The sequence below is a fragment of the Sus scrofa genome, chromosome 3, assembly GCF_054392235.1.
Source record: "Sus scrofa isolate SSC_HxYL_T2T_F1_AM1 chromosome 3, Sscrofa_HxYL_maternal_Yorkshire_Landrace_v2.0, whole genome shotgun sequence".
Classification (NCBI taxonomy): Eukaryota; Metazoa; Chordata; class Mammalia; order Artiodactyla; family Suidae; genus Sus; species Sus scrofa.
Window position 1 is genome coordinate 109,598,848 of NC_139385.1, and position 21,962 is coordinate 109,620,809.

At 52.1% G+C, this 21,962-nt stretch overlaps 1 long non-coding RNA gene across 10 annotated transcripts in view; it reads right to left on the reverse strand.

Annotated features, from left to right (window-relative positions):
* Window positions 1-13,541: 13,541 nt before the first annotated feature.
* LOC106509843 (uncharacterized) overlaps window positions 13,542-21,962 on the reverse strand; it is a 148,817-nt gene continuing 140,396 nt past the window's right edge. For 3 of the 10 annotated variants that reach the window (XR_014842059.1, XR_014842058.1, XR_014842057.1), the window contains 2 exons: window positions 15,704-15,868; window positions 13,542-14,692 (listed from right to left, as the gene is read on the reverse strand). This is a non-coding gene — a long non-coding RNA (uncharacterized LOC106509843). Of the gene's footprint in view, window positions 14,693-15,703; window positions 15,869-18,752; window positions 18,847-21,962 lie in introns of those variants that run through there. The other 7 variants (XR_014842061.1, XR_002342747.2, XR_002342751.2 and 4 more) reach the window with 6 other exon arrangements.

Here is a 21,962-nt window from a genome sequence, read left to right on the forward strand (position 1 = left end):
GAATTTTAACATACATAAACTATGTTTCGATAAGCCTAATGTTAAAAAGACATACAGTGCTTAACACATAATGCTACTTAAACATTTAATAAAGAAAATGTTTTAAATTATAGAAAAGGTCTAGAAGCATACAATGAAAATATTATCAGGGATAATTTCTAAGTGGTAAGATTATTGTAATGTTTACTTTCTTCTTCATGATTTCTGCATAGAAAAGTAGGCAGAAGTTTGAAAATGGATTCTTACATTCACAGGGAAGTGCCAAGGATCTAGAATCACCAAAACAATTTTTTTTTTTTTTATAGCTGCACTCGTGGCACATGGAAGTTCCCAGGCTAGGGGTCAAATCACAGCCACAGCAACAAGGGATCTAAGCCTTGTCTTCGACCTACACCACAGCTCATGGCAATGTTGGATCCTTAACCCTCTGAGTCATGTCAGGGATCAAACCCACATCCTCATGGTTACCAGTCAGGTTCATTACTGCTGAGCCACAACAGGAACTCCCCATCAATGCAAATTTGAAGAACAAAGTTGGAAAACATTACTTGATTTCAAAATGTATTTCAAGGCTCAAGTAAATCAAGACAGTGTGATGTTGGCATAAAGATAGGCATCAATGGAGCAGAATCAAGAGGCCAGAAGTAGACCCTATACTTTTCTTAAAAATAGCTTTGTTGAGATGAAATTGACCTATAAGTATTATCCTATACTTATATGGACAAGTGATTTTCCACAAAGGCACAAGGACAATGCAGAGCAAAAAAGATGGAGTTTTTAATAACTGCTGCTGGAACAATTACACACCAATGAGCAAAAAAGGTAACCCTCTCTCTGTACTTTGCACCATATACAAAACGTAACTCAAATGGACTATAGATTTAAATGTAAAACTGAAACAGGAAAACATCTAGAAGAAAACCTTTGTGACCACGGGGTAGGCAAAAATTTCCTAGATAAAGCACCAAAAACATGACCCATAAAAGATGCTTTTTATCAGATGCTATTAAGAGAATGAAAAGAGGAACTACAGACTTGGACAAAGTATTTGCAAATCATGTATCTCATAAAGGACTTGGATCCAGAATATATCAAGAACTCTCAAAACATAATAGTAGGAAAAAATCTAATCAATAGCATAAAAGAGTTGAGATACCACTAAAAACCTATTAGCATGGCTAAAATAAAAAGGCTGACCTATCAAGTTCTGGCAAGGATAGGGAGGAACTGGATCTTACATACAGAGTTGGTGAAAATGTAAAATGGTACAACCACCAACCACTTTGGAAAACTTTTTGGCAGTTTCTTAAAAAGTTAAACATCCACCTATCATGCGATCCAGCCATTCTACTCCAAGGTATTTACCCAGAGAAATGCAAGCATATGTTCCTACAAAGACCTATTCATGAATGCACATAGCAGCTTTATTTGTAATAACCAAATACTGGAAACAATCCAAAGATCCATCAACAGGTGAATGGATATACAAACTGGTATGTCTGTACAATGGAATATTACTCAGCATTAAAAAGGAATCAGCTGTTCATACATGCTGCAGCATGGATGCATCTCAAAAATAATTCCTCTGAGAAAAAGAAGTCAGACTGAAAACAGTACATGTTATGATTCTATTTACATAAAATTCTAGAACATTCAAAAAATCAGATCACTGAATGTCTGGGGATGGGTAGATGGAGAAGGGGTGGGAGAAAGGAATTGTACAGGAGGAAACTTTTATGATGATGGAAATGTTCATTTTCTTGTTTGTGGTGATGGTTTTGAGGGTGTATAAATATGTCAAAAATTATCACATTGTAGACTTTGTGCAGTTCACTATAGGTCAATTATATTTCAATAAAGCTATTAAAAATAAACAGATTACTTTTGCGACAATACATTTCTTAAAGGGCAGAAATAGGAGGCTAAATTCATTGTATTATATTATACACATATCTTTTTGTGGTTAGTTACTATGGGGCCCCGTTTAATTATTCATATACTATTTGGAAACTTTATAATATAGAGATCATGAGTATACCATTATAGCTATTTGAGTTTGGTTTTGCGGTCAGTTCTATAAAATTTGGTGTATCAGGTCCATGGCCAGGAGCATAAACCTCTATTACAACATTGTTTCTGTGGGAAAATCAGAATTGACTTGCATTACATTTAAATAGTCCCTTCCCTCTGCCTACAACCTCTCTCTTCTCAAATCCATCTAAAACTTTGTAGCCAGACTTTAAAAAAAAAAAAATTAAAAAACCCCCAAATTAGGTCATGTTACTTGCCTGCTAAACCCCTCAGTGGTTCCAAACCATGAAGTCTAAACTGTATAGCGTGACATTTAAGGTCCTTCCCAACCAGTCCCATCCAATGTCACCAGTTCTGTCTCCCAGAACTGCCTCCCCCTTTACGCATCTGAGCTATTTGTCAAGTGTTTTCACCACTTTGAGACTTTGTTTTTACCGTCCAACTGTCAAGCATGTCTTCCCTTTCACCTTACTTGTGCATCTGGAAAACATCTTGAAGATGTTTTTCAAATATCACCTCCTCCTGGGAGCCTTCCAAGATTTTCCCCAAACAGAATTAACCACTTATCACTTCACACCCATAGCACCTTACCCATATGTCTACCAGAGCATTTATTCCATTGTATTGCAGTAACTGAGGTGTATCTGTATTACTTAGGTTAGAGGCTCAGATGCTATAACAAAAACAAACAAAACCCCCACATACCAAAGATTTGAGCCAGTTTATTTCTGTTTCACTTAAAAGTCCCAACTGGCATGCTAGCTCAGCTCTGCAGCGGTGGAACCCAGGCTTCTTCTATCTTGTTGCTCCACCATCTTAAGGGTTTGCATTCACATGTGTGGACCAACAAGTCTCTCCACTACATACTCCTTCCAGCCATCAGGCCAGGGAGAGAGGATGGGAGCCTTTCTATGGTATGATCCAGAACTTGTACCATCCCTTTCCTCACATGCCACTGGCCAGAACTTAGTTACAGCTGCATACAACTTCGAAGGGGTCGGGAAAATGCAGTTTTATCCTGGGTGGCCACTTGTCTCACTATATATGTGTCAGGTGTTAGTTTACTAGAGAAGCAAGGGAAAAATGGATCATAGGCAAATTAGCAATCTCTGCCACGGTCCATCCCTGGAGCCAGCTTAACTCGCTACGATCTCTATAAAACACTGACACTAACACTGCCTTCCAAGACTAACAACCTTAAACACCAGCCATCCTGTACCCAACATCTCAGTCACATCTGGATGAAGATTCCTGTGGCCTAGAGACCAACACACCTAAAAGACAGGTTATCTGTCCTGCACCCCACACCCACCCTTCTCCAACACACAATGATGGAACAAGAACCACATACCACATTCTGAAAACAATTCTTTTTTTCTTCTTTTTTTTTTTTTCTGTCTTTTGTTTTTTTAGGGCCACACCCCAGGCATGTGGAGGTTCCCAGGCTAGGGGCTGAATTGCAGCTGTAGCTGCCGGCCTACACTGCAGCCATAGCAATACCAGATCCAAGCTGCCAGATCCATTCTTGGCTCCTGGCTTTGCCCTCTGGGAGGCTCTTTCTGGTGAGTAGCCTCCACGACCACATCAGGGCACTGAAGAACATGCCTCTCTCAGGCTTCAGGACTACTTGCTTCTAGTCAGTTCCATGCACAGCTAACTCAGCCAAAGGTCTTGTCCTGACGGTTTGTCAGGTTCAAAACTGGCAGTGTTTTTACTGGCTTATGCGCTCTGCCCAGACCCCTCTTTCAGCTTAGTGGTTGTTCTCTTCAGGCCATCTGAGACAACAGGCTAGGCTGGAAAGGGAACACCCTTAATCTGATCCTGGCTGCTGGGCTGGCTCCCATCGTCTGGCAGAGAATTCTCAACGGGGAAAGCTTGAGAAAGGCTCCGGGCCACAGTCAACTCCTACTAAGGCTGTCTGTTCAGAGCCAACTTAGGCCACTCCCTCCATTGTGGGTATGGAAGCCATTGGTGTTTACAACTCTTCAAGATCCAAATTTTCAGACGCTTAGATTGCAGGCAGCAGGCACAGGGGTCCCCTTGGCAAAACTCGATTCCCTTCCATCTCTGCTTGCAGACTGGCCCGGTCTCCCCTGAGTTCTCTCTTTTCTAGGAACATGCTGAAGGCACCAAGAAGCAGTCAGGTCTCTCCAGTTCTCAAGTTCTCCTAGAATTATAGGCTCAGAGAGCATGGGGTCTTCCTGTCAAGGTATCATCACAGATCACCGTTTCACTAAATCTTCTGCAAGAGCATAACAAGAGTCACCAACTTTTTTTTCTTTTTTGGGCTGCACTTGTGTCACATGGAAGTTTCCAGGCTGGGTGTCTAATGGGAGCTATGGCTGCCGGCCTACGCCACAGCTCCATCAACGTGGGATCCGAGCCGCATCTGTGACCCACAGGGAACCTCACGGCAACCCTGGATCCTTAATTCACTGAGCCAGGCCAGGGATCAAACCCACATCCCCATGGATACCACTCGGGTTCATTACCACAGGAGCGACAGGAGCCACAATAGGAGCTCCCAGGGTCACCAACTTCCCAGTCTGCACATCTGCATCCCCCCACCTGGCTGTGAAGTCCAGGCCGAGTATGTGAGTATGATAAATGGACAGTCTTTACTTCCAGGTGGTCTAAATCAAATCTGGAAAAGATTCTGGTAGCTCTAACTGGGAGACCAAACCTAACAGTAGCTTAAACAAGATGGAAGTTTATTTTTCTCTCACGAGAGAATCCAAGCTGGTCTGATGATTCTGCTCTGTGACATCATCAGGATTCTGAGCTTCTTTTGCCTTGTCGCTTCCCCATCCCAGGAAGGTGTCCCCATCCAGATGGTCCAACATGGTTCACCCCTGATTCTTCATCCCAGTGAATAAGAGGGAGTATGCAATTCAGAAGCTGGACACACCACTCCTGTTCATGTCCTGCTGGTCACATGGCCACACTTGGTGACAAGGGCGGCTGTGAAATGCAGCTTTATTCTGGGCTGCCATGTGCCCAGTTGAAAACCCAGGGGTTCTATCACGATGAGAGAGGAAGGGAGGGAGTGATGTAGGGGACCATTAGTCATCTCTGCCACAGCCTGAATCCTCTTGAGAAACCTCTTGGAGGGGCAGGGGCCTCATCATCAGCCGTAGGCCCAGCCAAGTGCCCTGTACCGGGTCAGTGACTATATGCATTCAACCTCGGTTTTCCCAGACCATTGCCAATCCCAACATGGCAGACCTCTGTGGCATGATCCTGTTTAAATGGCATCTTCTGGAGTTCCCTGATGGCGTAGCAGTTAAGGATCCTTTGTTGTCACTGCTGTGGCTCAGATGGCTGCTGTAGTGCAGGTTTGATTCCCTGTCCTGGGAACTTACATATGCTACTGGTGTGGCCAGGGATATATATATCTCTTTGGGGATGTAACCCAGGCACCCCTAGCTCTCCAGCCTTGTGGAGTCACCTCTTGTGCCCAGTATTCCCGAGGGCTTTCTTAGGTGGGCCGTTCGTTCCTCCTGACCCACCATGAGGTCTGTGCTTCCCGTTGCGGTCCTCAGCCCTGTGCCTGGCGTCCCCTTTCCAAACTGCCTCTTGTTAAGCTGATGCCAGACTCCTCCCTCCCTCCCTATGTACCAAGAACCCAAGGCTCACGTGTGTGGCAGATGTTTAGTTGCTTTCAGGACTCGTGGATAGCGATCTGAGCATAGGGGACAAAATGACTTCATTGTCATATACTAGTTGTTTAGAATGTGTGGGTCCTGCCCCACCCAGGGAACTTCCCCTTGGCCCTCTTCCTCTGTTGGTCTCTCCTCTGCCTGCCTCACGTGGAACTTTTCAAGTCTTCTCTCCTGATGCCCCCGGACCTCACTAAGTTCTCACCTATTCCCGGGCACGGCCCTCACAGCGTCACAATTCCCCCTCCTGCTTCAGCTCAGCCTCACTCCTCCAGGGTGTGCTCACTCCTAAACCCCAAAGACCCATCACTGTTCCCCTAAGTAAAAGGGCCATCAGAGTTCCCATTGTGGCTCAGTGGTTAACGAATCTGATTAGGAACCATGAGGTTGCAGGTTCGATCCCTGACCTTGCTCAGTGTGTTAAGGATCTGGCGTTGCCTTGAGCTGCAGTATAGGTCACAGATGAGACTCGAATCCTGCGTTGCTGTGGCTCTGGTATAGGCCGGCGGCTACAGCTCTGATTAGACCCCTAGCCCGGGAACCTCCATATGCCATGGGTGCGGCCCTCAAAAGACCAAAAAAAAAAAAAGTCCATCAACCCAGAGGTGAATTATGTCCTTTCTGAAGAAGGCAGAGGTGGCTATAATCCATTTGAATGGTAAATAGTCACTTTGTCCCTTCCTCACTCTAAGCACAAGATCTCATCAGACACCCCCCCTCCCGCCCCCCGTCCCCCGCAAGGAGAGGTAAGGCCCAAAGGTGTTAAGCCATCGTCCAAAGGCCACACAGCGGGCGAGGGGCAGGGCTGGCCCATGCCTTGGGTTCCAATGCCCCTGCCTGGGAAGCAGCTGACATTTACCTTGGGTCATCTCATGGGTTGTTTTTTTGTTTTTGGCTTTTTGCTTTTTAGGGCCACACTTATGGCATGTGGAAGTTCCTAGGCTAGGGGTCGAATCAGAGCTACAGCTGCCAGCCTACATCACAGCCACAGCAATGCCAGATCCAAGCCAAGTCTGTGACTTACACCACAGCTCACGGCAACACCGGATCCTTAACCCACTGAGGGAGGCCACGGATCAAACCCACAACCTCATGGATACTGATCAGGTTCCTTACTGCTGAGCCACGATGGGAACCCCCATCTCATGTGCTTTGTGACCTGAGTCTCATCTCCTCTGTGTATGGCCCCAAGGGACAGTGCTCCCTCTTTCTCCCAGACCTCTGGCCAAGCTGGGCCCACCTGTCCTGCCAACCAAATGAAATGGTGGTTGTGGTGAAAACTGTGCACACGGCAAACTGCACTTAGGATGCTCTCCTTGGATGCACCCCCTCAACAGTCCCCCAAACACACCCATTCGGGCTCCAGGCTCAGACTCCCAAATGTCTTATCCCCACCCGCTGGCAGGGGTGGGGGAGGTGGGAACTGTGGGTGGGAGGAGGGGGAAGGGGAGAGGCTGGGCCGAGGGGACAGAATTCAATAGCTGCTTTCTTCCTGAAGGCTTCCCCCACCCCCAGTGGTCACTGATTAACCCTCCAGACCAGATAACCCCTCTATGGGAGGAAAAAAAAAAATGTGTGTTTATCTTGGGTCATAAAACCTCAATATTGACTTCTCACAGGTGAAGCCAAAGGGGACGGGGAGGTTGGGGGGTGGGGTGTGAGGCTCGCCACCCCTTCCTCTCAAGGCCTGAGACACACTTGCTGGACATGCAGAGCCCAGACCACCAGGTCCCCTTCCCTAAGGAGGATCTTGAGTGATCAGGCTGCAGTAGCTGAGGAAGCTGGGTTTAAGCCTCAAAAGCACCCCCCGGGTAGCCCCTTCAATGGCTGCAGGGGGCCTGTTCCCCTGCCTGCTCTCCTCATGCTGCCCTGTCCCCAGCAGATGAGGGAGTGGCACAGGTCCCCGGGCTGCTTCTGCTCTGCTGTTTCCCAACTCTGGGACCTGGACGGGGGACCGACCTGAACCTCAGGTTCCTGCACTGTCAAACGGGGGTCACACCCTGCCCACAGGATGACCGAGATCACTTCTGCTTCTAAGAAACTCTGGGAGCTGGTGCTGCTGTAAACAGCAACATTCCCCCTCTGTTCGCTCTCTTCTCTCCTCCTCCAGGTCCTGGGGTTGGAGACCTGCCTCCTTGCTCCCGGCTGAGGCCTCCTTCACGAGGCTTTGGAGTGGACAGTGCTGGGCTCCTCCAGGGCTAGAGAGGTGGTCTGACCCCGGCTGGGGGTCCCTATCCCTCTTCCCTCTGTCCCAGAGTCACTCGAACCTTCCCTTTGGCTGGCGTTTTCCATCAGAAGGACTGAGGAGCGGGTGTGTGGCCCCATGCTGTTTGGGATAAGGCGACTGGGACTCAAGAGTCCAGCTCTGTGCGCCTCAGGGAACCTCACACCTGCATCCCTGGGCCTTCTCTCCATCCTCCGTGTCTTTGCTTTGGGGGGCAAGGTGTTACTGCTGCTCCTCTCTGACCCTGTGGAGGGTCAGACGAGGAGGTTTCCAGCCACCCTGCCCAGGGCCCTTTCCACACCTCAATCAATTCTGCGCTCGAGGAGCAGAGGGGGACACATTGGGCTCCTTTGATCCTCAGCCAAAGCCAGGATTCTCTCTCTCCTCCCTGGCCCCAGGTGTGCCCCACCTGAGGCAGTGGGAGGCCAAGGCCCCAGCCCTGAGCACCCTCCATCCAGCTGGCTGGAGGGGCCCTGTCCCCGGGTACCTGGTCAATTATTAACACTGAGCAAACTCAGGCCAGCGGGCCTTCCAGCAGGGTCAGGTCCAGACAAAGGCCCTGCTGTCTCCCTCAGCTGCCATCTTGGGGAGGGGGGAGGGTTACTGGCCGGTCAGTCACCCCATGGTGGCAACACCCCTGCCTCTGGCAGGGCCCTGGAGTGGCTGCCACTCCACAAGGACTTGGGTGGAGAGAGGCTCTGGAAGAAGAAGGCGATGGGGTGGGGTTTGGCCACAGGCCTGGGTTTAAGCCTCAGCTTCAGGTTTGTGAGCAAGCCTGGGATGGGGGCCGGAGAGAGGAGGACTGCCGCGGGGCTCCCCAGGTGGGGCACTTCTGCCACTGCCTGCCACAGGGCCACTGGGGGTGGTGACCCACCTTGAGAGCAGCTCTCAGCCCCATCCTTTCTCCCTCCTTCCTCCCACCCCCTCTGCCTTCCTTAGCAAGTCTGTTGAGTCTCTTCTGTGTGCCAGCTCCCTCCTTAGTGTCCCCCGAGTCGCGTTCCTCCCATCCCCCCAACTTCCGCTCCTTCCCCGTGCCTTTGCTCATGCTTTCCCATGATCCTGGAAACCCTTCCTCTTTCTCCCTCGGAATCTCCTTCCTCCCCCAAGACGTCCTCCCTGAGCCCACCCTGACCCAATCCCCTGATGCCTCCCACCCCAAAGCTCTTCTCACGGTACGTGGGCCACCTCCCCAGCTGCACGGCGAGCTCCTTGGTGGAGCTCCCCATCCCCGCTCTGCCATGGACAATGAGCACCGTTAGTAGGTTTATCAGCAATGCCACCCCCAGCCACCAGTCCAGCAAGAAGTTACTTTCTTTTATTTTTTTGTCTGTCTTTTTAGGGCCACATTCATGACACATGGAGGTTCCCAAGCTAGGGGTCTAATTGGAGCTGTAGCCTATGGCCTAGGCCAGAGCCACAGCAACGTCAGATCCGAGCCGCATCTGCGACCTACACCACAGCTCATGGCAATGCTGGATCCTTAACCCACTGAACGAGGCCAGGGATTGAACCCGCAACATCATGGTTCCTAGGCAGATTCGTTTCCGCTGTGCCACGACGGGGAACTCCCAAGTTACTTTCTTGAAGAACAGTAACTCAGAAGTCACCATTTACGTTGGTCAGAAAATTCCAGATACACGGCAGAGTCCCAAAGTCAGCCCTGCCCACCCAGACCCCCCTCAGCTGGCTGCCCAAGATGTCTGAGAGCTCTCTTTACTGTCATCCCCTTCCTCCCTCACTCCCAGCCCAGCCAGTAAGCTCTTTGGTTCGGGAACAGACGAGGACACCCCTGGCTGACACTTACAGCTGCCCGCGGATCCAGCCCTAAGCCCAGGCCCAGCTGCCGCCTCTAGGCCCCTTCCTCCCCGCAGCAGCCCCACACCCACTAAGCAGGTGCCATGGGCATCCTTTCTGGAGCAGGGACAGAGCAGCCACCAGCACCATCCTCTCCTTGCCTGGCTGGCTTTGCCCCTCTTTCTCTGATACCCTCTCATCTCTGCCCTCTGTTCACGCTTCCTCCCTCCCGGCCCCCTCAGCACCAACACACCTGCCCCTGTGGGGTGCACAGTCAAACAGTTCACACGTGACACACTCACCACCGCCTACGCTACATGGACCAGCAAAAAGTTCAGGGTGAGCCAGAAGATATTAGAGAGAGGCGGCCCATCCTTAGCAAGACTGAGGGTGACAAACTCACTTTTTATTTAAGGCTGAAATAGACCCGGTCTGTAGGGACTCACAGTGCTCCATCTACCTCCAGCTGAGGTAAGGCCATGGGAGACGGCCTGGGGACTGGCCATGTCCAAGCTGGGTGCAGAGGAGTGGGCACCTCTGGCTACTAGTCAGCCCTTCTCTAAAATATTCCGCCCTATTGTCTCAGAAGTGTCATTCTTACCACACCAGGGACACCAGTGTAGAGGCTGAAAAACATGGCCACCATCCTTAAGGAATCCAGGGTTGGGGGAGTGGCCGGTGGGGAGCTGTGTGTCCCTGGTGGGGATAAGCCAACACACACAGCTCTTACCCTGCTCTTTTCCCCAGGGACCCTTGTGCCCCTAAAGCCCTGTGCTGGGGCCTCTGAGGGCCCTTTGGAAGTTTCCCTGGAGAACTCTCCTCGGTCCTTCTGCCACAGGCATCTTTGCTTCCCTGTCCCACTGCCCTCCTGGGCCCACCCCCAACTCTGTGCACCACCAGCACCAGCCGTCACCCACTCTTTCCCACCAATGGGCTGCCCCACAAGAAAGGAAGAAGGGGAGAGAAGGGGCTCTTCAGGTTTTCCTTGTTGACTAAAGGCCTAGAGATTAGGAGATACAAGGCACGTCCATCAGTGGACGGTTTCTCGCCATTCCTCGTCATACTGAAAGCTGCTCTAGTTTACGTGTCCTTCATTCGTGCAGAGCAAACCCTCTCCCCCAGGGGTAGAACCCCACTCCTCCTGCCACTGCCAAACATTCCTGGGAGCCTCCTGGAGCCCCCTCCTATTTAGGGGCACTGAGTGCCTTCTGAGGACATAGCATGTGAGCCAGCTCGGGAAGACCCCCTGATGACATTGCCGTTGGGCCGGGCCTGGAGTTCCCTTATCTTGCGATGGTACCTCGAAGTGAACCATTTCACAGACACTGGCCTTGGACTCCAGCTGGAAGCAGAAGCGGAGGGGCGGTGGACGACAGCAAGGGAAGGGAAGACCGTAGAGGCAGGAGGCGGTTGGGGTGGAAGAGGAAATGGAGCAGGTAGGCACGAAGTGAGAAGCCCAGGGAGTAGCAGGCCCTCGGAGAGGGAGCAGGACTGGGGTTCTCCCCTCCCCCAGCTCAGGCTCCTGCCCCACACCCCCACTCCCAGGCAGCGTTTCCTGCCAGCTCCTGCGGCACCTGTCACCAATCCCAGCCCCATGGCGCCATCTGCTGTGAGGAAGGAGCAGCACACCTTCCTCTGTTAAGGGGTTTGAGAATTTGGGGTGAGGGGTAACTCCCATCTTAGATGGCAGCCTCTGTCCTGGGCTCTAGGAAACAGCCTTCTGTGTGGGGTCATCTTCCATCATCCCAGGCACCTCTCAGGTGGCCAGATTCCCTCTCCTCACTTTCCAGGTCCCCACACTGTTACTCAGGCCCATCCAGATGGGGCTGGAACCCTGCCCAGGTCTCTCATCTTTTGCTGGACCTGTCCTGACTCACTGACCCCAGCCTGGTGCCTCCTTTCCTCGGGCTGCCCTGTGGCCACAGCCCCTGAGCAGCCTCCCCACCCCAGCATTTCCCAGCTCTCAGACCACCATCAGCTTCTCACCACCTTCCTGCTAAAGGCCAGCCAGATTCAACCAGACTGAGCTCCCCCTGGGAGGATGGCAGCAGACTTGGGTAGGAGATTGGCTGGTGCTGTGTGGTGCCAGGCTGCTGGGGCCACGAGACCTTCTAAAGCAGAGGGCTGGGTTCTCGCAAGACCCAAATTACACAGTTTCTCTGAGATGAACTAAGACGTGGTCCAAGGTGTCACTCAGTCTCTAGGCCTGAGTGGAGGCTGCTCAGCCTTCCAAAGGCCTCTGGGGCTTTCTCTCCTCTCCACGCCTGCTTCCCTCCTGCATGCAGGGCCCTGGTGAGTGCCTCCTCCTCCCGGATTCTCCCTCTCTAGATCATCCCTACTGCCTGGACCATCTTCCCAAATTTCCAAGTGGGATCCCTTCATGTCTCTGCTTAAATTCCTACATCATCTCCCTGTTGTCGTCTGGAATTAATCCAAAGCACCCCACCCAGCGGGCAGGGCCACACCCCTCTGATCCCTCCTGCTTCATCTCTCAACACCCTCCAGCGGTCCGTCCCGCTACAGCCGAGCCAGGGAAGCCTCGTGCTCTGCCACACCTGGGCCTGTGAATTCACTGGCTTCCCAGCTTAGAACACCCTCCCGTGGGTTGGCTTATCCCTCCTCCCCTTCCAGAAGCAGCTCAGATCTCACCTCCCATGAGAAACCTTTCCTGACCCTCCCTGGGAAGATATGATCCTCATATACAAACACCGAGCTCACCGAGGACAGGGACCTGGGCTGTGTAGCAAGCATGCATGCAGGAACGAATGAATGAGTGAATGAATGACTCTGTGGCTAGGGATGACAGCCACATGATGGCATGCTGACCAGTGGAGGACCACGTGCCTCTGAGCTTCCTGCCCTGCCCTACTCTCTGAGCCCCGTCCCTGATTTAACAACCCCCTTCTGTTCAGTGGGTTGGGGATTCAGTGTTGCTGTGAGCTGTGGTATAGGTCACAGATGTGGCTCACATCCTGCGTTGCTGTGGCTCTGGCATAGGCTGGCAGTGGTATTTCTAATTCGGTTCCTAGCCTGGGAACTTCCATGTGTCACAGGTTCGGCCCTAAGAAGCCAAAAACAAACAAAAAAAGCCCCAACCCCCCAAAACAACCCCCTTCCTTGTCTCATTCCTATGTCCCTCTGCGCCCTACCCTGCCTTGCTCCCAGCAACCCCTGCCCACCCCCCCCCCGGCCCCGCAGCCTCTCTCCAATCTCAGAGTGCCCCCCTCCACTCACCCCTGGTGGTCCAGTGAGCAGGAATCAGTCCCCTTACTTGGTCAGGCCCTACGGCTTTCCCCATCTGACCAGTCCACAGGTACCAGGCCTCCTTCCACAAGGAAGAGGCCACTTGGAGCAGGACAAGGGGGCAGGGGTTTTCTGCCCACTCCCAGGAAGCCTCCTGCTGCCTGACTGGGCAGCTCCCTTTGTCCTCGGCCCACAGCCCACATCACTTCCCTTGGACTTCAGCCATCGGGCTTTGCAGTAGGCACATTTCATCTACCCTGCAATACTGCTAACATTTTTGAGAGCAGGGACCACATGGAAAAGTGCGACTTCTGAGGCAAGTTTCAGATGACTTCCTCTGGAGGAAGCCACCCTCATGTCATGAGGATAGTCAAGCAGCTCTAGAAAGAGATCCATAAGGTGAGGAACTGAGACCCTCTGCCAGTAGCCAGCACCTTGGCAGGCAGGTCTGGGAATCAGATCTGCTAGTCCCGGTCGCACCTTCAGATGAACACAGCCCAGGCCAACATCTTGACTGTTAACCTCAGACAGACCCTGAGCCAGAAACCCCCCTGCTAAGCTGTTTCCAAATTCCAGATCCACAGGAAGCATGTGAGATAATACATATTTATTTCAGCTAAATTTTGGATTAACTTACTATGCAGCAATAGGTAATTAATACAGATTTAATGATTTTATGATTCTCAATTCCTGGCCAGATCAAAACACACGTGAGCTTCAAGGAAAGGTCTGACGATTGGAATTGAAAATATACAGTTGCCCCAGCAAACGTGTACAGACATAATTGTGGGAGGGCTAAAGATCACACACACACACCTACCCAGATGGGTCAAATCAGTATTGTTCTTACTTTTTCTTATACTCTTCTCATCGTGATCTGATAATTCCTACTACTGACGGGCAAAAAGAAAACAAACAAAAAGAAAGCATTAAATTGCCCCTTAGACATAGCTCCATTTCTGTATGATTAACTCAGTCTCTTTTGAGTAAAATTGCTCAGTATTCCAAGGTTTTCTCACCCTTCCGCCTTCTCCCAGCCAAGATAATTTCCTGGTGCAGAGAGATGTTCATGGGCCTCACGGTGGTGGGACAAGAGGGTTGAAGGTCTGAGTGGAGTCCCCTGCATTCTTACACACACACACACACACACACACACACACACACACACACACGCAGGACAGAGATGGTTCTGGTCCCTGGGGCTTGCTGGTGGGGTAGGGGCAGGAAGAGGTGAAGCCAAAGTGCATGGTCCCTGCACATAGCTGGTGAGGCAGATCTTGGCTCTGCGGCCCCTGGGACCTAGGACTACCTGGCTGCATTCTCACTAGAACGAGCAGCGTTGCATGAAGCCACTTCCCAGACTCCCTTCCTCAGCCATTCCAAACCACCTCCTGATTGGCACCATATTGTGCTGGCACCATCTTGCATCGCTGGTTTGCTAGGGAGGGGGTGTCATTAAAATTTCTCCCCACTGCAATCTGAGTCAAGTCCCACCCACCCCCTTGCTGTGAGATCTCCCCTCAGACCTGACTGGGTTTCTCCCACACGAGCCTCTGAGGTTGAAGGTTAAGGGGCTGCCCTTTTTGCTTCTCATGTTCTCTCTTCCTTAGGCCCCCCTTTTCTGGTCCCATTGCCATCAGCAGCAGCTTCTCTACATCATGTCCGCTTCACCCCCTGCTTGAGGTCTTGCTTCGAATTCACCCCTCCAACTTCATTGGGCCATACGCCTCAGCGGGAAGGGCTGCAGGAAAACAGGAATCACGGGGAGATGAAAACACATAACTTTACATATCTGCATGCAGAGACCCACGGACAATGGATACCAAGAGCCCTGCCTATCCAGGCCCCTCTGCCCGCAGACACCGTGGGGTGAAGTGGGACCAGCCCAGGGATTCCTCCGTGCTGCCCTAGGAGGATCCCCTCCTGGATCCCTCCTCTTTACCCTCAAGAATGTTTTTCTCACTGTATCTCTCAAAGGCCTTGGGAAAGAGGCAAAGAGGAGGGAAATATACCTCTATTCAGATCTTACTAAAGGTAAAAATCTGGAGATGCCTTTTAGCTGGTGGCCTTCCACAGCTTAAATGCCACCTGTCCCTTGAGGCTTCTGGACCCAAGTCCCCTCCGCTGAGCTCCAGACTCCAACATTGGCTGCTCTGGGGCTTGGCTGTCTGATCCCCCAGCGGATCCTCCAATTCAGCCGGCCCCCACATGACTCATTCTCTTCCTCAAAACAGCCTGCTCCTCTTTCCCCAAACCCACACGGCCCTGATCCTCTCTTCTCCCTAAACGGTTCTCATGCCTCCTTCCCTCTCTCCCACTGCCCCGGGGTCAGCCCTCATTTTCTGCTTCCCCTCTGGGTTTTCCCTGCCACCTCCCCCCAGGCCGTTCATGGTGACCACGGGACTTTTCTTAATAGCAAGTTTTAGGTCTTAAGCACCACCGGCCCCCAGGCTTAAAATTCTTCCTGAACTCCCTGGCGCCCAGAGGACAACACCCTTGGCAGAGCGGCGAGCTCCTTCCCCATCTGGCCTCCCCTGACCCTTCTGCTCTGATGTGATGCTGCTTCATAGGTCCCCAAACAGGCCTGGCTCCCTCTCAATGGGGCCCCGGCACACCGGTGTTGGAATGTTCTCACCCTCTTGAGTGCCTGCTGAACTGCTCATTTTTCAAAATCCTGCCTGAGTCACATCCCCTGGGAAAGCGGCCTTGGAGTGAATCACGCCCTCCTCCACGTTCCCCGTTACTGTGGTACCTGATTCAGGTTTCTCCGGGGGCCCCTCCCATCCTTCGCCGTGCAGCCTGGCTGCAGCACTGTCACCTCCTACCTGGATTGTGGTAGGTGCCTTCTGACCGGTCCCCCAGCCCTTTGCCCTCACCCTTTCCAGGCTACTGTGGATACAACAGCTCACACGGTCCTCTGAAAAAAAAAAAAAAAAAAAAAAAAAAAAAAAAAAAAAAACAGTCAACACACATCTCTCTGCTCAAAACCCTCCAGCACCTCCCATCTCACCATAAAAGCTAAAACCCTATAGCAGCCTCTCAGATCCTCCTGGCATGGTCTTCCTTATCTCTGGACCCTCATTCCTGCTTCTCTTTCCCTCTCTACCCCAGACTCACTGGCTTCCTTGCTGCTCCTGAATATCGCAGTCCCCCTCCTGCCCCTGGGCCTTTGCACGTACCCCAAAAAACCATTCTCATCTCTGCTATCAGCTTCAATTCTTTGTTCCTGTCTCACCTTCTCAGGGAAGCCTGACCTCCTGGGCCCTGTGAACACAGCGACCAACCCACACCTCCTGATCCTCCTCACCTGCTCCACTTTCCTTTCTTATAACACTTTTCACTTTCTAAACATATTATTCACCTGATTTTTTTTTTTTGTCTTTTTGTCTTTTCTAGGGCCACACCCATGGCATATGGAGGTTCCAGGCTAGGGGTCTAATCAGAGCTGTAGCCGCCGGCCTACACCACAGCAACATGGGATCGGAGCCGTGTCTGTGACCTATACCACAGCTCACGGCAACGCCGGATCCTTGACCCACTGAACAAGGCCAGGGATCAAACCCACAACCTCATGGTTCCTAGTCGGATTTGTGAACCACTGAGCCACAACGAGAACTTATTTTTTTATTTTTATAGCCTGTCTGCTCTTCCAAAACTATTTTGTTTACGGAGAGATCCTATGAGCCTAGAATAGTGCAGACATGTGGTATACACTCAATAATAACTGAAGCAATCAAGCAAGCAAGCAGTCAATCAAAGCTATTTCTTGGTGGGCTCCCCAGAAGTCAGTGAAGTCCTAGAGGTGGAATCCATGCTCAGTCACCTCTGGATCCTCAGGGCTTAGCCCACTGCCCTGGCCACCATGGGTGTACAAGAACCAGTGAATGAATGAATGAATGGATAGATGAATGAATGAATGAAGGGGGCCCTGCCCTTTTGCCTGAGGAAGAAAAGCAGGGGCCTGAGCAGATAGTCCACACAAATGATACCACTGCCCGTTGGTTCCTGGGCTCCTCCTGTGCCAGGATCGCCAACATCTTCCTCCAGAGTCCCACCTTAGCCCTTTTCCCTTGGGTCCCTGCCCTGCTGGCTGTTTGTTAGAGTGAGTTGATCCGTTACTCTGCATTCAGGTAAGCCTGCCTGCATACTGCCTAAGACCGGAGGCTTTTCTGGAAAGTTATGCACTGCAGCCCGGGACAGTCCCTTAACCAAAGGATTGGAGCAAAGCGGTGATTCACCAGGTGTGATATGAGGCCACAAAAGCACAGGGGCCTGTACAGGGTGCCTCGGCCTTCCTTGGTATGCTCCTGAGGACAGGGACTTCATGCTGGGCTTAGCCCTGGTTTGAGGAGCCAAAATGAAACCCCCCATAGCGAGTGGGAGCGAGAAGGTAGGACATCCCGGGCCCTGCTCTCCGCTGACCCCTCCTGTCTCCCGTTCCTGCCGAGATCTCAGGCAGTAAGGGGTGGGGGGGAGGCTTGGATCCCCAGGCCCCGGGATGGACCTCCCGACGACGACGTGGGCCTTGGGGGTTTCAGGCTGTTTTTGTAACCACGGTCACGTGTTCCTCTGTGTAACCTGAGCTCCCTGACACGGCATGAGTCTGCACCCCAGCTCCCGGACCACATCTGCTTCTCATTTCCGTCCCAGGAAAATGGCCCAATTTCCATGAGTCGCTGGCCCAAGCCAAGCCTGGAGCCTCTCAGCGGCCAACCCCACCCAGCTGGGTTCCATTACTGGGGTGGGGGGTGGAGGCTGAGAGCATTAGAGGCAACGGTCATATTGTGGAGCTGGATGGGGGCCAGGAGGCCAGAGTGCTTGGGGGTGGTTCTGTCAAGACCTTGCTGTGTGTCCTTGGGGGAGTTTCTAACCTCTCTGAGCCCCAGCTTTCTCATGGTAACACATGGGTTACTCTACTAATGGAGGTATTATTAGGACTTGGGGACCAGGGTGGTTCTTTGGGGATAAAAACAACAGAATTTCAACAAAAACAGAACTGAGAAGGAATTGGTCTGAAAGCAGAACCACTGGCCCACGGCAGGAAACTGGTGGGGACCCGGAGCCGCTCTCCTATGTGAGCAGTGGGTTAGGCCCTTCCCTCAGTAGTTCGGTAGAGTTGGGCCCTAAGTCCTTGTGCTGCAGGCTAACCCCAGTTCTCAGTTCTTTGTCTAGCAGCATTTATTAAGCACCTAGGATGTGTCAGGCCCTGGGCAGGGGTTGGGAGACCAAAGTGATTAAAAAAAAAAAAAAAAAAAAGCTCCCTGTGAGGGGCCTTATAAGTAAATAAATAAATACAGCCCAATGCAGCAGAGTGGAGGAGGCTATGGATGGAGTGAAGCCAGAGGCTGGAAATAACACATTCTACTTCTAGTCTTTCAGTGGAGACCCTTAATTTTTAAGATGTTCTTAACTTGATTTTTTTTTTTTCTAATAAAATCTACAGCAAACTCTACCCTCCTTCCAACAAAGATAAGGACCTTAGCAAGCGTCCCCCAGACAACTCCCATCCTCCATGTTAAATCCCATGTCAGTTCCCTCTGTGGCAGCTTGTCAGTGACTCCACAAAGGGAGGTCCCCACCACCCCTGCCTGGTGTCACTCAGCCACCCTTGCCATGCCCCACCATGCCCCCTGCTTCCCGGTGGTTGGGCAGCGCCTAAGCTGAAAGCCACAGGGGGCTGGTGGAGGACAAGGGGGTGCTGGTGGGAGAAACTGCCCTTCAGCTTTGCTTCCCATGCACAGACACAAATACCAGGACAAGGGCACTGCGTGCAGCTCCTGGGGACACTGTGGGGTCCTTACCCTGCCAACATGTCCCTGACAGCACTAAACCACCACCTTGGGAGGTCCATTTTATAGATGAGGAGCCTGAAGTTCAGAGAGGCTCTGCGATCTGCTAAAAAAAAAAAAAAAAAAAAAAAAAAAAAAAGGCAATAAGTCTGCAACCTTTCTGATTCTGGTGCTCTTTGCACCAGCTTGGCACTAGTTGGGCACCTAAGTTACAAATTCTAGTTCCGTCACTTACTAGGAATGTGACCTTGGGTAAGTTCTCAAAGTTTCTGTGCCTTGGTTCAATATATACTTTTTAATAAATCAAGTTTATTGCGGGATAATGTACATGCAAAAAACTCACAGATTAGGTGCACAGCTTAATGCATTTTGACGAACATATCCGTGCATGTAACAACCCCCACGATCAAGATACAGAACTTCCCTCACTGCAGAAAGCCCCTCCTTCTGGGCTCGGTTTGCCCACTTCTACAAGGGGCAAACAAAAGACCTGTCTCCTGCCATGTTAGGAAGATCGAATGAGGTAACGACACTGGCAAGACACTTGGCATCTGGCGTGAAGTAAGCACTCGAGAAACATGCATTGCTTTTGTGACCTCATGCTGTATTTTATCTCCTGCCCCTGCCCCCCCCCCTCCCGTCCCCTCACCTTTGAGGCTGGGGCAGGGCTCAGGGCAGGTCTCTGAAGCCTCCCTCCCCAGGGTGAAGGCATCTGCCCACCTGAGAGAGGACTTGGGGTAGATGTCCCGAAAGAGACTCAAAACCTTTGTCTGCCTCCAGGCACCCCCAGTGGCTGAGGACAGAGGAATGGGCCAGAAGACAGGTCCTCTGTCCTTTCGAGACTCCCCCAGATCTATCTCAGGCACTGGGGGCAGGACCAGCTCCCTGAGTTTGCAACCCGTCAGCCGCCAAGGACCCCACACTCAGAAGGCCCCGCATTTGGGTTCACACTCTGTCACCTTCTTGCAGTCTCTAATAATTTTTGACAAGGGGCCCTGAGTTTTTCTTTTGCACTGGGCCCTGCAAATTATGTAGTTGGGGGGGATGGTGGTGGTGCAGGTAGAGTGAGCTGTCTGGTTTCCTCCCTAGGGAAGCCGATGCCCCTCCCCAGTCCCCCAGTCACCACACTCAATCACACACACTCATTCACCACCTCCTCTGTCCCTTCTTTGTCACTCCCTACAGCAGGGCCTGGGCCACACGGAGCCCTCGGCCACCAGGAGGCACCCACGGAGTCTGGCAGCCTGCTCGGCCTGGAAACCCCCTTGGGGACAGCTCCTGCTCACAGGGCCTGCTGGCCAGGCCACCCGAATTCCCATCCTCTGACGGTCCTCTCCAGCCGCCTCCGCCCCGACTCCACAGCTCAAGTGTGAAACCACAGCTGGGCCCCAGCCAAGGGGGCTTGGGTTTCATCACATTCAACTTCCCACACCTCGGCCAGAGGCCAGGGTCCGATGGGGCCCCTGGCGCGAGGCCTGGGCTGGAAGGCAGAATGGGGGTAGGGGGTGGGTCCCAGTCCCCCCAGCTTCCTAGCCATCCCAGGGGAACTCTCTCTCAGGCCCCAGTTTCCCCTCCATGCAGTGGGCCGGGATTCCAGTAGGGCAGGAGCAGCTGCCAAGGGTGCAGGGAAGGTAGACGTCAGAGACAAAGGCATTAGGGGACATTCTAGAATGTCACTATCCAGTACAGTAGCCACCACGCGCCACAGGTGGCTCTTTGAATTTAAACTAATTTAAAAGAAAGAAATTTACATTTCAGTTCCTCAGCCACTCTGGCCACATTTCAAGGATTCAATTGCAACCTGTGGCTTGTGGCTGCCATATTGGATGGCACAGATATGGGCCATTTTCATTAACAGAGAAAGCTCTCTTGAGATGTGTCCGCCAGGTGGGAAAACCACGGCGCTGGGAATGCTGGTAGTTTTACTGACCCCAGGTCGGGGTACGGGCTGAGGGTTGTGGGTGGGACACGTTTGAGAAATGTTCTCGGTTGTCTACCGACCTCAGGAGTGAGGAGATGGATCCGCCATAATGGGGAGGTAGGAGTCAGCCTCCAAAGGGCACAGAAACTCTCCAAAGGCAGCTTCAGCTCCCCACTCCTGGGGTGGAGAGCAGATTTCTGGGTCCCCATTGAACGGCTAGAGGCCCCAGAGAAGAAGGAGGTGGTCCAAGAGGGGTCCTTCTGAGCAGAGGGCTCCGGGGGCCATTTCCAAGTGAGAAAAGTCCTTGCTCCTTCCTGCCTCACCTCTAGGCTTGGGGAACCCTCACATGCACTAGAATAGTGGTTCTCAAGCTTCAGTCTGCAGCAGCATCACCTGGCAGCTTGCTAAAGTACTGCGAACTAAGCAACAACCCCAAACACATAGACTGTCACTTCGCTGATGAGTCAGGCTGAACTACAAATGGTCCGGTTCTGGTCACCTGCGAGTTTGTTCTTGTTTGGCGGACGGAGTAAATCACGGAAAGAATTTTGGGGTTGGTTGAACTCGGGATGGCACAGAGGGGTGATGGAGAGACCTCAGGAGAGAGCAGAGGCGGGAGGAGAGAAGGGAGTCGGAGGAGGGGGAGGAGGGGGCGGGAGCACTCTCGGTGCCTCTCCTGCTGAAGCTGTTCTTCCTGGGCATTATCTCATCTGCCCCTCACAACGCCCTTCTAAGTTGGCAAGTGTGTGGCTCCGAGTGGTTACACAGCCCCCCACCCCCCACCCCCAGCAGACGCAGGGTCACTGAGGGATCAGGCTGGCCTCCGTTTCTTTTTCCTCCCCTCTCTCCAACTCGGCATATTTTCAGATGAAATCAGCCTGGGAAGCAGGGAAGGCTCAGAGCTGTGAATGCATTTTTTTGTCTTCTGGGCTCATTCGGCTTTGACAGGAAGCTTGGCTGAGTGCAGGCGTCTGAGCCCTCGCTCTCAATGGTGCTTTTTAGGCACGCCTTACAGAATGTAAAGAGTCGCCATTCAAAGTCGGAGCAGGCCTTGGTGGCCCACTCAGTCCCTGAGCCCCACGCCCAGCCGGGAATGGTGGGACTTCCCGCCTGCCCTCCCTACCCCCCCAGCCAGCACCACCCTCCTTGCATCTGGGAAGGGTGGGGGACCATGCATCCTGGGCTGGGAAACCAAGGCTGAGGAAAACCCAAAAGGGGGCCTCTCATTTCAGGAGGACTATTTCCAGCACCAGGGAAACTATAATCACAGAGCCACCTGTGAAGGTTTTAGAACCATCTGC